Source organism: Leiobunum rupestre, chromosome 2 (genome assembly GCF_980474605.1).
Source record: "Leiobunum rupestre chromosome 2, qqLeiRupe1.1.hap1, whole genome shotgun sequence".
Taxonomy (NCBI): domain Eukaryota; kingdom Metazoa; phylum Arthropoda; class Arachnida; order Opiliones; family Sclerosomatidae; genus Leiobunum; species Leiobunum rupestre.
Genome location: NC_143385.1, coordinates 52,631,530 through 52,647,749, shown reverse-complemented (window position 1 = coordinate 52,647,749; position 16,220 = coordinate 52,631,530).

Here is a 16,220-nt window from a genome sequence, read left to right as displayed (position 1 = left end):
CGTTGAAATGGCCTCCAATATAGGACAGTAAGCGTCTTGTATTACGTAGGAATGGCCTCTGTCATAGGACAGTTACGTCCTATGTGAGAGGCCAATACCAAGATATTTCGTTAAAATGGCCTCTGTCGTAGAACACCTCCTATATGTAAACGGTGCCTACAGATACTACATTTTCTTTTAGCTTAGAGGCCGAAGATTTATTCCCAACAAAATAATAATGCAACAACCGATATGTCAACTTCAAATAACTTTAAATTATTGGTATGGACAGCGCGACCGGTAATTAAAAATACACCAGCAGCACAGTTGGATGGTAAACAAGGTTACGTTAAAAATAAACTACCTGAAAAAATCTTATTTCAAGGAAAATTGCTTAATATAGAATATTCAGGTCGTGAGAAGCCGCGGAATAGAAAAACCTGCGCAAATGGAAAACAGCCCCATTGGGAAACCGCGCAAATGGAAAATCTGCGCAAGTGGAAAACCACGCAAATGACAAACCTGCGCAAATGAAAAACCGCGCAAATGGAAAACAGCCCCATTGGGAAACCGCGCAAATGGAAAATCTGCGCAAGTGGAAAACCACGCAAATGACAAACCTGCGCAAATGAAAAACCGCGCAAATGGAAAACAGCCCCATTGGGAAACCGCGCAAATGGAAAATCTGCGCAAGTGGAAAACCACGCAAATGACAAACCTGCGCAAATGGAAAATATCTGCGCAAGTGGAAAACTGCGCTTACGGAAAAAGCGCAAATGAAAAACGCGCTAATGGAAAACTGCGGAAATGGGATACTGCGCAAATGAAAACTGCGCAAATGAAAAACCGTGAAATTGAATTTTCGGAAATGGGAACTGCGCTAATGGGAACTGCGCAATTGGCCCATTACCGTCTATCATAGCAAGAATGTATTTATTTATACCTAGGGAGAATGTCTATGTCGAGACGGTTTTTAGCCTTTCTCTCAATCCACCCGTTGGTCCCCCCAGTACGCTCCTCCGCTTAAAATAAAATGAATAGTCCCGGTATTTCATTGGCTGCTTAAAATTTACGTCACCTAACGCGATGGAAATCAAACGCCGGTGACGTTTTGTCTGAGACGGGGGAAAGGCGTTCAACGTGCCCGGCGATTGTCGCAACATAATCATTCTTCCTAAATATAAATAAATACATTCTTGACCATACTATTTGCTAGAAAATAAAAGGTTCAGAGTTTTTATAGAAGCGGTGAATAAGCTTTCCCAGCGTTACGCAATACCACACGAAGGCCACTGATATTTGACGTATTAGGCTGGAAACTGAAAAGCGTCGTTAAAAGGAACCACGGCTATGGACTGCATAGCAAAGGATGATAAAATTAGCGAATAAGTAGATTAGTCCATTATGAAAAGGGATAATAAAGCTAAACTCTAAACAAATTTGAAGAAATTTAAAAACTTACTAATAGCTCGTACCGATAGGTCTTCGAGCAAACAAAAAGACGCGAAACTCGGACCAAATAGATCTTCAAGTGAAGAATTTAATTTAATTTAATAAAATAGCCAGAAATTCAAACGGTAGACCGGTTTCGTCCTATTTGGGACTCGTCAGTACCGTGCGGAAAATCTGGCTTGCGACTATAACACCAAATAGAGAAACTAAGCCTAAATATTATTCGCAATATTCAAAGCATCCGCCTAAAAACGTAGACCCGGTTCTATCACAAAGGTATACATTTTTTTAATTCTCTACAGTTAGATAATGTAAAAACATGTACAGCTTTAAAAAAATTGCGAAAGAATATGTAACAAACTTTTCATAACCCTAGCTTTATCTTTACCATTAACTGTTTTTATATGTAACAAATCTATTTATTTTTTATACCAATAAAGTGTGGGCTTAAAAGTCTAGTAAGACTTAGCCCAACCCCACTATTGTAACAGAATTCATCGACTAATAAACAATTATTATTATTATTATTATTATCCGAACCAGTAGAATATTTTTTATTATAATTATAATAAATATTACAAGTATTATTGCCTTTACAAATTTCCAATATCGTAGAACAAAAAACCAACTTTACACTCAAAACGTTATTAAATTAACAAAGCAACAAAATGAGAAATGGAAAATTCTAAATTTAAAATTATTAGAACGCTCACGAAACGTAAAATATACATGTGATAAACTATTTTATAGACAAAAACCAACCCATTGTATTATATATCTTAAAAAATAAAATGTATATGGAAAACAAAAGTTAAAGCGAAAACCAAAACTATAAGTGAAAGCACTAATAAAAACTGCGTGGGCTCATGACGACAACCCCATGAAGCCGATAAAAATCAATGCAAATAAAATAAGTGACAAAAAGGTTCCTCCAAAAAAATTAACCATTTCGCGGAAGAAGTAAATAATTTTAAAAGAATAAAAGATAAAAATAAAATCTTTAAAAAAAAAAGATTAGGCCTTCAAAATTTCATTCGTAAAAAAATTCAAGACTTTATTAACTATTATGCTTACAATAAGTGTCTTATTTGCAGTGTAGCTAAGGAGTTATCGTTGGTTCTGTGGTAAAGCGCTCGATTGCCTGACTGAACGGCCCGGGTTCGAAACCTGGGTGGCGCATTTGTTTTATTCAATAGAGAAATCGCTAAATTAGAATTTCTTCGATGTAATAATTTAAATCTTACACGAAATCTTGTTCTATTTCAATTAAACCAAAATTTCATACTCTATTAAATACGCTTCCGATAAAGTTGAAGGTGTAATTTTCAATGAAGCGTTATAAGCGTCGGTGGTTCTGTGGTAGAGCTCTCGACTGCCGAGCCGAACGGTCCGAGATCAAAACCTGGGTGGCGCATTTGTTTTTATTCAATAGAGAAATAGCTAAATTAGAATTTCTTCGATGTAATAATTTAAATCTTACACGAAATCTTGTTCTATTTCAATTAAACCAAAATTTCATACTCTATTAAATACGCTTCCGATAAAGTTGAAGGTGTAATTTTCAATGAAGCGTTATAAGCGTCGGTGGTTCTGTGGTAGAGCGCTCGACTGCCGAGCCGAACGGCCCGGGTTCAAAACCTGGGTGTCGCATTTGTTTTTATTCAATAGAGAAATAGCTAAATTAGAATTTCTTCGATGTAATAATTTAAATCTTACACGAAATCTTGTTCTATTTCAATTAAACCAAAATTTCATACTCTATTAAATACGCTTCCGATAAAGTTGAAGGTCTAATTTTCAATGAAGCTTTATAAGCGTCGGTGGTTCTGTGGTAGAGCGCTCGACTGCCAAGCCGAACGGCCTGGGTTCGAAACCTGGGTAGCGCATTTGTTTTTAATCAATAGAGAAAACGCTAAATTAGAATTTCTTCGATGCAATAATTTAAATCTTACACGAAATCTTGCTCTATTTCAATTAAACCAAAATTTCATACTCTATTAAATACGCTTCCGATAAAGCTGAAGGTCTACTTTTCAATGATGCGTAATAAGCGTCGGTGGTTCTGTGGTAGAACGTCCGCCTGTCAAGCAGGCGGTCTAGGGTTCGAAACCCGCCTGATGCGATTGCAAATTGATACTAAGACGAATACCGTGAACAATTGGTGGAAACCCTGCCATTTGGACGTTGAGAGGTTTCCACAACACTCAGCACTCGGTCCGTCCCAAAGTCAATAAGAAGAAGTTGGAGAGAACGCACCCATAACAACGAAAAACACATGCAACCAAACGCAACGTAATCGCAAATTCAGCCGTTAACGCTTACAGACAGACCCACAGACCCACAGACAGACAGACTGACACGGTGGTTGTTTAACCCCTCCTAGGGTACAAAGTCCCCTTGGAGAGGTAAAAATGCGTACAAAAGGGTACAACACGAAATTAATATGGAATTAAACCAGAATTTGATAACACATTAATAAAATTAGAGAAATAATATTATATAATTAAGCTATAATTTTGATTAATAAAACAATTACATAAAAACACCATAAATCACCGAAAGGCAAGGGCGTATCCAGGATTTTATTTCAGGGGGGGGGGTTTAAGGGAAAATTTCAAGGGGGGGTTGCTGAAGGAAGTTTCACTGATTTTTATTAGGCACCCCTCCTCAGTCCCCAACCCCCCCCCCCTTAAATACGCCCTTGCCGAAAGGAAAGTTTTTCGTTTAGACCGCAGGGGTATATTTTGTTCCGAACTTTAATATAAATCGATTTTCTTCGGTAACTCTATGATTTCGGTCGCCGTAGGAGTCTTCAAAACACGGACCGACAGTGCCTGGATATAATGCACGTAGTTAAAATGTCGAGTGATTGGATTTTTGTCCAAGTGTATGAATCTTTATGTCTAGCAGGTGTTCCCTTGCAAGGTCACCCAGACGACGACCGGTTTCGCCGATATATAACGTGTCACAAACTGTACATGACAAGGCGTAGATCAGGTTGCATGTCGTGCTGAGTTCTAACGCCGGTCGACATCCGAGCTCGTAAAGTGACTTTCCAAACCAAAACCAAAACTTAATAATAATGTTTGAAGAAAAACGGCGCAGGCGCACTAACAAGTAAGTATTGAAAACCGTGATCCATCCCCAAGGTCATTCGAAGCATTGGTTGTTTGTACGCCTTGTAGGTACCGTTTATTATTGCCACCGCAAAAAGTTGCAAAAACCTCTCTTTGAACTTAGAGCAGCTTATTAGAGTAATCGAGTACCCGACTATGCAATTTTTTTGGTACTCGATAATCGACGAGTATTTTCCAATTACTTATTCGATGTCGAGTACTCAAAGTAGACCTCAAAAATGCCGAGTAATCGATGATGTTCGAGTACTCGCACACCCTTATCAGATTGTGATTTCAGTTACCGAAATATATACTTTAATTTCGATGTTAAATTTATTAGGGCATTTGTTTGTGCTAAAAGCTAGCATGGCGTAGGACATTTCAAGAGACAAAACCTTTTGGCCAACCTCGCCATTTCAATATATTTGGCGACATCAACCCGACCCAAATTTGCCATAGTGGAAGTTGGTAGTACTGTTAAAATTAATTTATCTGCGAGGTAACGAGAGAGCGCTATGAACGTTTCGACTGCTCGCAAAACTTTTAAAATTTTCATCACTGAAGTATATCGAAGGAAGTCTGGCTATTCAAGACACTCTACTAGCGTGGCGAGTAAAATCGCTACTGAAATCTGTTCCTGATTGGAATATTAATTGCGAAGGGTTATTTTTTCAAATTGATGTTCCGTTTGTTACTGGCACCGTTCCTTTGTTTTCTAGGTCAATATTTAACCTTATCTCAACGCTTTTTTATGTCTAACGGAGACATTGATATGATGCCATTAAATCTTCTAACCTAACTTTTGAAGTGCGTGGCATTGAACAGGTATACGTAGCAAATAGATATCACGCGTCCTACGCACACGTGGCTGTGCAATAATTGTCGTGGTGGGATGGTTGCATAAAATTGAATTATTATTCGCAATTTAATTAATTACCATAGCGCGTGCTCGCGTACCTCTATCTCTGAGATAACTAACTGACGAATGTTCTAGAACACTAGGATGTAAAGTCATTATAGTGAAACCGTCACTTGCCGACACTCATCCACGGGTTAGTTTGACTTCACTTACGTGTCTAGTTGCTATCTCGCCTCGAATTGGGTGATTTTGAAATCTACCAATCGCGTCCCAACTAATACGTACAAAGAACGGAAAAATTATTGGTAAAATTAGACTTAGAAAGTGGCTCGATAGGAAATATTTTGTTTGTATTCTCAATATTTGCATTTCACTAAAAATACCAAAAATAGAGATCTAAGATAAAAATTGGAACTGTAGCTCCAAGGAGGCGTTAAAACTATCTCGACCAAATTGACCAAATTGCATTTAAACTTGATTAAATTTAATTTTTAAAATCAATTTAAATTTTTCCAAAAATTTTCATTTTTTAAAAGGTTTCACAGGGGGGGGCCCTTAAAATCCTTCAGATTCCCATGTTATTTTCAATGGAAAAATCCCAAATCATGATGTCAAAAACGTTTTCGGTTGCCATGGCAAACGAAAGTCCGTCGCAATTTTTCCCTTGCAAGTTTTTTATGGTTCATGGAGGTGTACACTATACCCGAGTTTGAACAAAATCAGTGATTATCACCTCGGGTCGTCTCCTTGTTAGTGGACGGAGAACTGAACTAAATATAAATTGAGTCGCTAACGTTATATATCAGTATGAAGCAGGTGCGTTTTGTTAACCCAATTGTTTACGTTATTCCATACGAAGATAGAATTAACTATAATTTAAGAAACCAAGTACATTTTAAAATGTAAATCAATGAATACCTTGATATATTTTTATTTTTAAACTGTTTTTTATGTTATATAATTTCCAATTCAGGTATTGTTTAAAGTACAAATGCATAATTTAATGAAGCAATTTTAATTTAAATACTTATATTTAATTAAAGAGGAAGAAATGGACGCTTCGATTGGAGGCATGTCATTATTTTAACGTATTGAACGTAGAGTAAGAGGCTTTTGTAGTATTTACTACCTATATTTGCATTTCAGAAATCTATTTTAACATATTGAACGCCAAGAAAAGAGGTTTTTGTAGTATTTTTCCTCCTATATTTACATATTGGAATGTAATTTAACGTATTGAAGGTAGAGTATAGAGATTTTGTAGTATTTTACTACCTATATTGGCATTTCGGAAATATATTTTAACGTGTTGAATGAAGAGTATGGAGATTGTTGTAGTATTTTTCTTCCTACGTGACTACGCCGGAAACGTCTGTGTTATTCTCTTTAGAAATCAAGCCGACTCTGAACATATGTTTTACTCTTTATTCTACGACGTTTTAACATACACCATTTCAATACATTCTTAACTTATTTCATACGCTATTTAAAACACATGAGATAAAGATAACGAAGAAACAAGTTAACTCTGAACATATATGTTTTACTCTACGTAAAGGATATTGTAAGCTTAAATTGATAATGGTTAATGTGTAGAATTTTTCTACCTTTTTACATTTTGTACTATTTCTTTATCTATATTTGCATATTGGAAATGTATTTTAACGTATTAAAAGCAGAATTCATCTTTCTGACAAGAGTCTTACCCATCATACGTAAACCATCTAATCTGGAATCTATGTTTAACAATTGAATGAATTCGTGTTTACAAAAGGTTCTTTTAAATGTAACTTAGTACATTATTTAAGTATTTTTAAATATTTGAATATCGGAATTGTATTTTGTTGTATTAAAAGTAGAGTTTAGATGTTTTTGTAGTATTTCTCTATGTATTTGCATATCTGAAATATATTTTATCCAATTTAAAGTAGAGTTAAGATGTTTTAATAGTATCTTTCTACTATATATTTGAGTATCGAAAAAGTATTTTAACGTATTGAACGTATAGTAAGAGGTTTTTGTAGTATTTTACTACCTATATTTGCATTTTGGAAAGCTATTTAAACGTATTGAACGTCAAGTATATATATTTGTATATCGGAATTTAATTTAACGTATTCGTATTTTTTTTTCTCGTGCACAAGCTTGAAAAGTTTATTATAAAAAAATGAAATTAAAACCAAAAATAGATAAAATACACATAAAAAGTTTACAAACAATTTTTTTCCAATTGTTAAGATATTCGACAGAGGTTTTCCACCTTCCGTGGTTGACAAAGCCTTAAGGAAATTTAAATATAAAAATGAAATACTAGTTCATACTAACTTAGAACCAGATATCGAAATTAAAAAATACATGAGTTTACCTTTTTACCCTCTAATCTCCACTCGAATAGGAAAAATCCTTAAAAATAAATTAAAATGTAATATTGCCTATAAACCTCTAGAAAAATTTAAAAACCAACTAGTTAAATTAAATGATTTAAATGATAAAAGTGGAATTTATTGCATTCCTTGAGAGTGTGGGAAAAAATATATTGGTCAAAACCAAAGAAAACTTGGCACCATAATTAAAAAACACAAGGCTGATGTCAACCATGCAGGTAGGGTAGAAAAATCAGCTTTAGCTGAACATTGTCATAACTTAAACCATGACATCCGTTGGGATAACATCACCCTTAAAAAAATGTAAAAATCGGTTAGAATTAAGCATTAGAGAATCGTATTTAATTAAAAATAATAAAATTAAAAACACATCTTTAAATAGAGATCTTGGCTCCGGAATCGAATATCTTAACAATTGGAAAAAAAAATTGTTCCTAAACTATTTATGTGTATTTTATCTATTTTTTGTTTTAATTTCATTTTTTGGAATTAATTCTGTTTCTTTTCTCTTATATATATTTTTTAAAAGTCACAATGTAAGGTGAATCGGGTTTCACTTTTGAGAATGGTACCATGAATAATAATAAACTTTTCAAGCTTGTGCACGAGAAAAATTCGTTGTCGAGTAAATTTATTTTATTTTACTTTATTTTATATATATATTTTGCGCAAGTTACTTGCTAACTCTTAACAAATAAATATGAACTCGTTAATTAACCACTCTTATGTTCCATCGTGAACATCTGTGAACGGTAGCTTATTTTAATTTCGGCGGAAAATTCTTGTCTAAATTGTTTTTGTACACATTGTGAATTTCGTACCACTTCTCAATTGCTCCCTCAAGTATATTGTAGTTTCTAAATGTGGTCTTTCATTTTTGATACAGTATTCCAACCTTATGATAGTGTTTAGAGCAGCAGTTACAGCTAGAGGAGTAACTAAATTTACTTTAAGCTTTATAACGTAAAATAATATCTGCCGCTAACCATATAAGGATAAATTTTAGTAACGTCTGTTATAGTTCAGAAAAATAAATGAACTTTTCAAATACAGGTCTAAGCTGCCGCTTAGGTGATAAAACGGCAGCGTTTTGAACTTCGAAATATCGCGAAATGGGCAGTTAGAAATGAACTTTTCCAAAAAAAACGTGGGTTCGAAGGTCGCATGACTCACATCATTCAGTTTAACAGCCTTTAGAATTGGGTTCAGTCAATTATTTTTAAAGGGGGACGATTATTGATGATTTCATCCTCTCAACATATTTTGAGACGCAAAATAATGAATCCGAGACCGATCTGAAGCTCGTGTTTATTCACTTGGGCTCGACTCGGGATCGTACCAATAAGAACTCTAACGATAGGTCTCTACTCGCGCTCATTTTTGGGACTCGGACTCAGTCTCGTCCCAAAATCAACATGGGTCTCGTATCAGCACGTAAATTCCTTCTTGAGTCAACATTGTGCTTTGTTGTCAATTCCTTCTTGAGCCGCCATTGTGCTTTGTTGTCAATTACTTCTTCAGCCGCCATTGTGCTTGTTGTCAATTACTTCTTCAGCCGCCATTGTGCTTGTTGTCAATTCCTTCTTGAGCCACCATTGTACTTTGTTGTCAATTCCTTCTTGAGCCACTATTGTACTTTGTTGACAATTCCTTCTTGAGCCGCCATTGTCCTTTGTTGTCAATTACTTCTTCAGCCGCCATTGTGCTTGTTGTCAATTCCTTCTTGAGCCGCCATTGTACTTTTTTGTCAATTCCTTCTTGAGCCACCATTGTACTTTGTTGTCAATTCCTTCTTGAGCCGCCATTGTCCTTTGTTGTCAATTACTTCTTCAGCCGCCATTGTGCTTGTTGTCAATTCCTTCTTGAGCCGCCATTGTACTTTTTTGTCAATTCCTTCTTGAGCCGCCATTGTGCTTGTTGTCAATTCCTTCTTGAGCCGCCATTGTCCTTTGTTGTCAATTCCTTCTTGAGCCGCCATTGGGCTTTGTGGTCAATTCCTTCTTGAGCCACCATTGTGCTTTGTTTTAAAACAATATAACTTCTTCATAATTTCCTGGAAACCATTGGTCGAGTTGGACACTCCAGCAGGTCGTCAACAGAAGGCCTTGAATGATTGTTTCCTTCACCACTCCTGGATATTTGTTTCGGGACGTCTTCGAAATAAAACTGCAGATGAAAAGAAATTGGACGTTTAAGATAATGAAACATAAGTAGTTTTGGCCAATGGAAAAAGTATTGGTGACATCTGGTGTTGTCACGGAGCCATAAATAATAATAATAATAATTATTATTATTATTATTATAATTATAATAATCAGCTAGGCTAATACCCAAGGCACCACCTTAAGCCTAAGTCATCGACTTTTAAAGCCGTTCATTCAAAATAACAATTGATCAATTTTTACATATTTTGATCAAATTGACCAAATTATGTCAAAATATCATAAAATTCATTTCATTTGTCAATTTTGATCTATTTCTTTTTTGGTTTTGAAATTTGAAATTTTTTTCAATGAGAAAATATACATACTGTGTTGTCAAAAACATTTTCGGTTGCCATGGCAAAACTAATGCCCATTGCAATTTTTCCCTTGGTGAAATTTCATGTTACCATAAGGTCTACATACCCATCTAGTTTCAACCAAATCGGTGATTATCACCTCGGGTAGTCTCCTCGTTAGTGTATAATTTAATGTGGCATTTTTGTCTACGAGCGTGTGCTAGACACGCTGAGAAGGGCAGTTTCATTTATTGTCTTTATTAAATCTTTTAAGTGGTAAATTTCAGTGTTCAGCGATTTGGTATCTAGGTAAAAGATAAAAGATACTAGGTAAAAGATATTTGTACCTAAGGTTAAAGTATCTAGCGTATCTGTTGCTTGTTAGTGGAAAGATACTTTTATCTAGTTCAGCTATAATTATCTAAAGGTGCTATACTTTTTGTCTTCTCATACGTATTCGAGAGTTATATTCGCGTATCGGATATTTCCTCGAACACCTATTAACTTAAAATATAGTAACCAGTAAAAAATGATTTTATCTAAAGGTAAAAATATCTCTATCTAGATAATAGGTAAAGTTTAGATATACAAAACGATTCCTATGTACTGTGAGTAGCGACACGAAATTTAACAGAACATTTCAAAGAAGAGCAGGCATAGACCGAATATCCACAAAGCTAACTCAAGACGTTAAATCGACCGATAGGTAGATTCAGAAAGCCAGTGGGTGAGAATTTGCGTGAAGTGATGTCCAACTTCCCCCCTCAGGCCCGGAATTAGAGAGTGCGGGGCCCTAAGTAGTGAGAAGGGGCCCCTTCTCTCAACGCAATTGAAGGAAAAAAGAGGGGGTGCACCAATAAGTGCCGCTGGTACGGGGGGGACCAAAAACCCCCACTAAGTGCGGGATACCAATAATTGCCGCTAACTGCGGGATGCCAAAACATGTCGCTAAGTACGGGGGGAACCAAAAACCCCCGCTAAGTGCGGGATACCAATAAGTGTCGCTAACTGCGGGATCCCAAAACATGTCGCTAAGTGCGGGCCAGTGTCGTAGACCAGGGGGGCTCCTGGTCCAGACTTCATCCACCCCCCTTGACGGATTTATGCTGGCCCCCAATAAGTGCCGCTGAGTGCGGCGCTCTAGGCGGTCGCCTTTGTCGCCATGCCCTAGCGCCGACCTTACTTCCCCTACGTCATATCGTCGACCACTTCGTCGGCTTCCTTTATGATAGGATAGTAGCGGAAAGATGGAGAAACACTGAACTCAGCGGTAGTCACCATACTTTCCGTATTGATAGTACCGACACATTTATGCGAAATACTAATTAAATTACATTCATGACGGCAAACGACGATGTCCATCATGTTAAGAGTAGGTGTTTCTTTTAAAGTCTGACCAGGGGTGGATTGGGCCTGTCGGCTGGTGAGCGTTATCTCACGGGGCCTCGACCAAAATTACCCTTTAGTTCGACTGGGGACCGCTTGAAAAGTGATTTTTGGGGGGGCCGCAATCCTTCAGTTACCCACTTCACGAAAAAGGCGCCTGTCCACCCCTGAGTCTGACTCTTGCGCTACAAACGTTAATAATGCTCAGTGTTACTCTCAGAAACGTTTCCTCGGGGGAAGGTAACTAGGCTCAGGGTGGTTTTTACCAGACAAACGTGTGTGTGATATCCATTGGCAAGCTCTTAACGCCCGGGAGGTAGACATTCCCCCCGGACAGATGCCTGAAAGAAATCCAGATAATGATTATTCAAACTTAAAACATAATTACGTTCGTTTTCACTCTTTGTACCTGGTATATCTTTTCATCGATGTTATTAACTATAACTACCAAAACAAGAAAGATACAGATAAGGAACGTCGCAGATATAGCCCCTCAAAAAAAAGATAGATACCAAAGGGAAATAATTTAGATACATAAGATACATTCTTTCCAAAGAGATGTGTAAGAGTTTTTTATTTATCTGTGTTCACCTGAAAGTTAGTATCTTTTACCCACAATTGTATATTGCACCTAATAGAAAGTACCTAAAAACGTAGCTAGATCCGTATCTAGATATCGTGTATCTAGATATCGCTGAACACTGACGCTGACCATTTTACGGAAAGGGGGAAGACAATTTCTTATTTTTCCCCTTCCAACCGCAGCAGGCGCTAAAGCGTCTAACCAATGAAAATGTACACAACAAAATGCACGACTTTTTACGGGCTGCATTCTCCTTGTGTGGGGTGCTGTGTTTGTTGCTTCTAGGTTTAAATAAGTAAAATTACGCAAAAACGTACCGAAACATCGGTATGGGACTCGGTTTAATACCGGTAATTCGGCAAGTGAAAGTCCAAGAAAAGTAAAGTGTTTAGTGCTGCAACTAGCAAAACTTAAATTTTTATCTATAAAAATTAGAGGAACACTATCATCTCATTGTATCAACGTGATAATACAATAAAGGGTCTTTTAGTTAAACGAATTAAACTTATGTATGTAAAAATAATGGTCTAAGTGTCGATGTCATATTTGGTGAAAGTTGTGTAAGAACGATATAGACTTCAAGAAAATTGGGAGGACAAAACAAACTTGACGTGGCGCACCAAATTTTAGAACCTTTGGTCGCGACGCCGATTTTTCTTCCCAGCAAATTTCCAGCAGAGCAGCATGGACCCAAGCGGTGTTGGACTTTAGTGCAGCTTCGCAATTTGAGCCTGTCTGTTTTAAAAAATTGGGAACCAAATCACCTTTGTTGGTTTTTGCAGTTTTTAATAATACATTCAGTCGTTTTGAAACCGATAAGCGCTTGTTAATATGAGTGGAGCGTTGTCTGCTAGAGCTGCACTGGGCTTCACGGTCGATTGAGATAGCGAAAGAGCTATCGAAAATCGAAGACGGTAGTGGCTTAAGTTTATAGTGGCTGAAAAAAATTTGGCAACAATAAATGCCCACAACATGGCGGCCTCCTATTTTCGAATTTCAAGACCCTGATGTGGACTAGTATTGATATTTACTACTCAACGACTCAACGTTTACTACAGAATTTATTTTTCAAATGTACTGAATACGTTAATTTTTAAATTTTGCTAGTAGCTAAAAGGTGTGACTTGAAAAAAGTTAATTGAAAATGGATAAGCCGTTACCTATTATAAGGTCAAAAAGAAAACTAATTTACAAATTGGGAACTGAAAAACGTGGTGAAAGAATAGGAGCAGATCAAAGCCAAGGAAGCTATTTGACTTTGGGCCTGAGCCGCAACCAAAAACAAGTTCAAGCACAAAACAAACAAAAGACGTTGGCTTTAATATACAGTATGATTCTGCTGATTGTGAAGGTGAAATTACTCATTGTGAAGCAGTTGAAGTTGCCCATTGTAAAGCAGATGAAATTGATGTTTGTGAAGCAGGCGAAGCTGCTAACTGTAGCGTGGATACTGATCTTTGGAAATTTGTTGTATCTGGTTTCTATGCATCAGTTGCGGAGAAAATGGCATTTTTGAGGCACCATACAGTTCAACCAAGTGATGTCGATATACGTCTTCCATTTAAGGCAAGCGAAATTTAAAGCCGCACTCTGACCGATGGTTCCACAGTTCCCTATAAATGTTAGTCATAGTGCATTGAAGAAACAAAAGAATTCTGCAGAGTGTGCATGGAATATTCCTCGGATAACGAAAGACTATTCAGTTAAAGTTGAGATTAAACATCTCTATCAGTAGATTGAAACTAATAAACATTCTATCGCCCATATGACACGCTTTAGTCCCATTCGACCGAAATCCCATTCGACCGAAGGCGGTTTTTGAGGTGTCCCATTCGACCGAATTCCGCCGAAACGTGCGGTTTTTATGTGTCCCATTCGACCAAACGCTTTTATGTGTCCCATTCTCCCTACTAGATGCAGTAGCTATGACTTTAGCTATGCCATTTTAATATCTTTGTACTATGCATTTATTTGAAAATAAAATGGAATGAGCATGAATTATATTTTTATCTTCACCTAGTCAAGAAAAGTAACTGAACCAAAACTGAAATAGTAAACTTAACCAACTCTAACCTAACCTAAACATGGATCTTTGATAGTACATACCTTATAAATAAAATACCAAATCACCCCGCCAATTGGGCTACATTTTAAAATTCTTTCGGTCGAATGGGATTTCAGTCGAATGGGAATAAACATATGACACTGCTGTGAAGCCTAACTTTAAATCTGCAAAAACAAGGATATTGAAACTTTGGTGGCCAAAGACTTACAATGTTAGTAAAAAAGAGACGAAGTTACATTGAAATCAAAAGGCAAGTGATTCACTGGTTAATTGACATAATCTGGTTCATAGGAAAACATGATTAGCTTTTAGGGGATCCATTGAAGTTGCTGCTGATCTGAACAACCGATAACTTAATCATCTGGACTTCTTAGGAACTAGTATTGCTGGTTTCTAAATATGACTGTTGTATTTTTGGATTTGTTAAATAATACTCAAGTTGTAACTATTTCGAATACTTTATTTATTCTTATTTACAATAACATTAATATAAGGTTAGCATTGTTAAACTGTCTGTGCTTCCAGACACTCGTGGAGTAAGCTCCCTTCTTCCATCCATGTAGGTATAAACAGTCCTAGTATAATCACGAGGATGAAGCGCCATCTATAATTATTTATCATAACAATGACCAAATCTTGAAGACAAGCAAAGTGCGTAAGGACAGAAATCCTAAATCGCAAGGAAGAGGGAATCTCCTTAAATTTATTTCAAAGTTAAATATTTAGCCCTTTAATGATATTGCTGATGAAATTCTCCAAGCAGGCTACTGTTTTTTAATTTTACTGTATATAAACTCGTTATCTTGTTTCTATAAGAGCATAATGATTCCTTAAAAATGTTCTAGTTGTATCTAAGCTGTCGCTCTCCTTTATATCCTGGTATGCACACACAGGACATAACATCTACTTCAGCATAGAAGTGGATTCCACACATAATGGTTCAGTTCTAAATCCGTTAACGATTTGTGTTCGATATGTGCTAAATGGTAGAGTCTGTGTTAGATTATTGAAGTTGGTTGCACAGAGAACAACAGGAGAGGCACTCTACCGTCGGATAAAGGAATAACTTAAAAAATTTCACTTCACACGAAGCAAATCAATGGTTGTTTATTTGATGGCGCAGCAAATATGAGTGGCCAATACAACGGACTTCAAGCTCAATTTAAAAAGTATTTTTAATCCTTGTTTTACTTTCATTGCTGCGCTCATGCGCTGAACTTGGTTATGACCAATTCGACCGAAAGTTGCAAACGAGCCAAGGATTTTCTTGGTATCTTGCAAAGTGCAGCAGTTTTTCACTCTGCTGCTCTGTCTCTTCACAATTTCGAAAAGTAACGATTTTGCATCTGATATGGCTTTTAAAGCGAAGTCATTTCTTGATAACTGGTTCAAATTTGAAAACATTATGGTTGCCTTTATTTATCGTGATTTCTTCAATTTTTTAACTCCAGCCTCCTAGTATCTCCAAACAAGTGATAAATACCTTGTATGAGCAAATCTGAATATACGCTTAGCTGAAAAAGAATTGCACATTGAAATTGTAGTCAACGGAGATTAGACTAGCGTGCAGATCAGACTACTCTCTTTATTGTGCTTTATGTTCTCGACGATGTTATTAAGAGCATGCGTCGTAGCCTCTCTTATGAAGAGAGTAATACCATATTCTTGACAGGAGTTTATCTAGGACCTTACCCACTATTGAAAGGAGAGAGATTGGACGATATGACCTAACATTCTGCCCCTTATATTAGTGCAATCTTTGCCACTTTCCAAAGTTTTGGGAAGTGACCAAGAGTCAAACATGCATTGTAGAGGCGCACGAAAATGAAAGGACATACTATAAACATAATCTTAAACATTTTGATAGTAATGCCATCAAATCACGGGGCTTGGCCT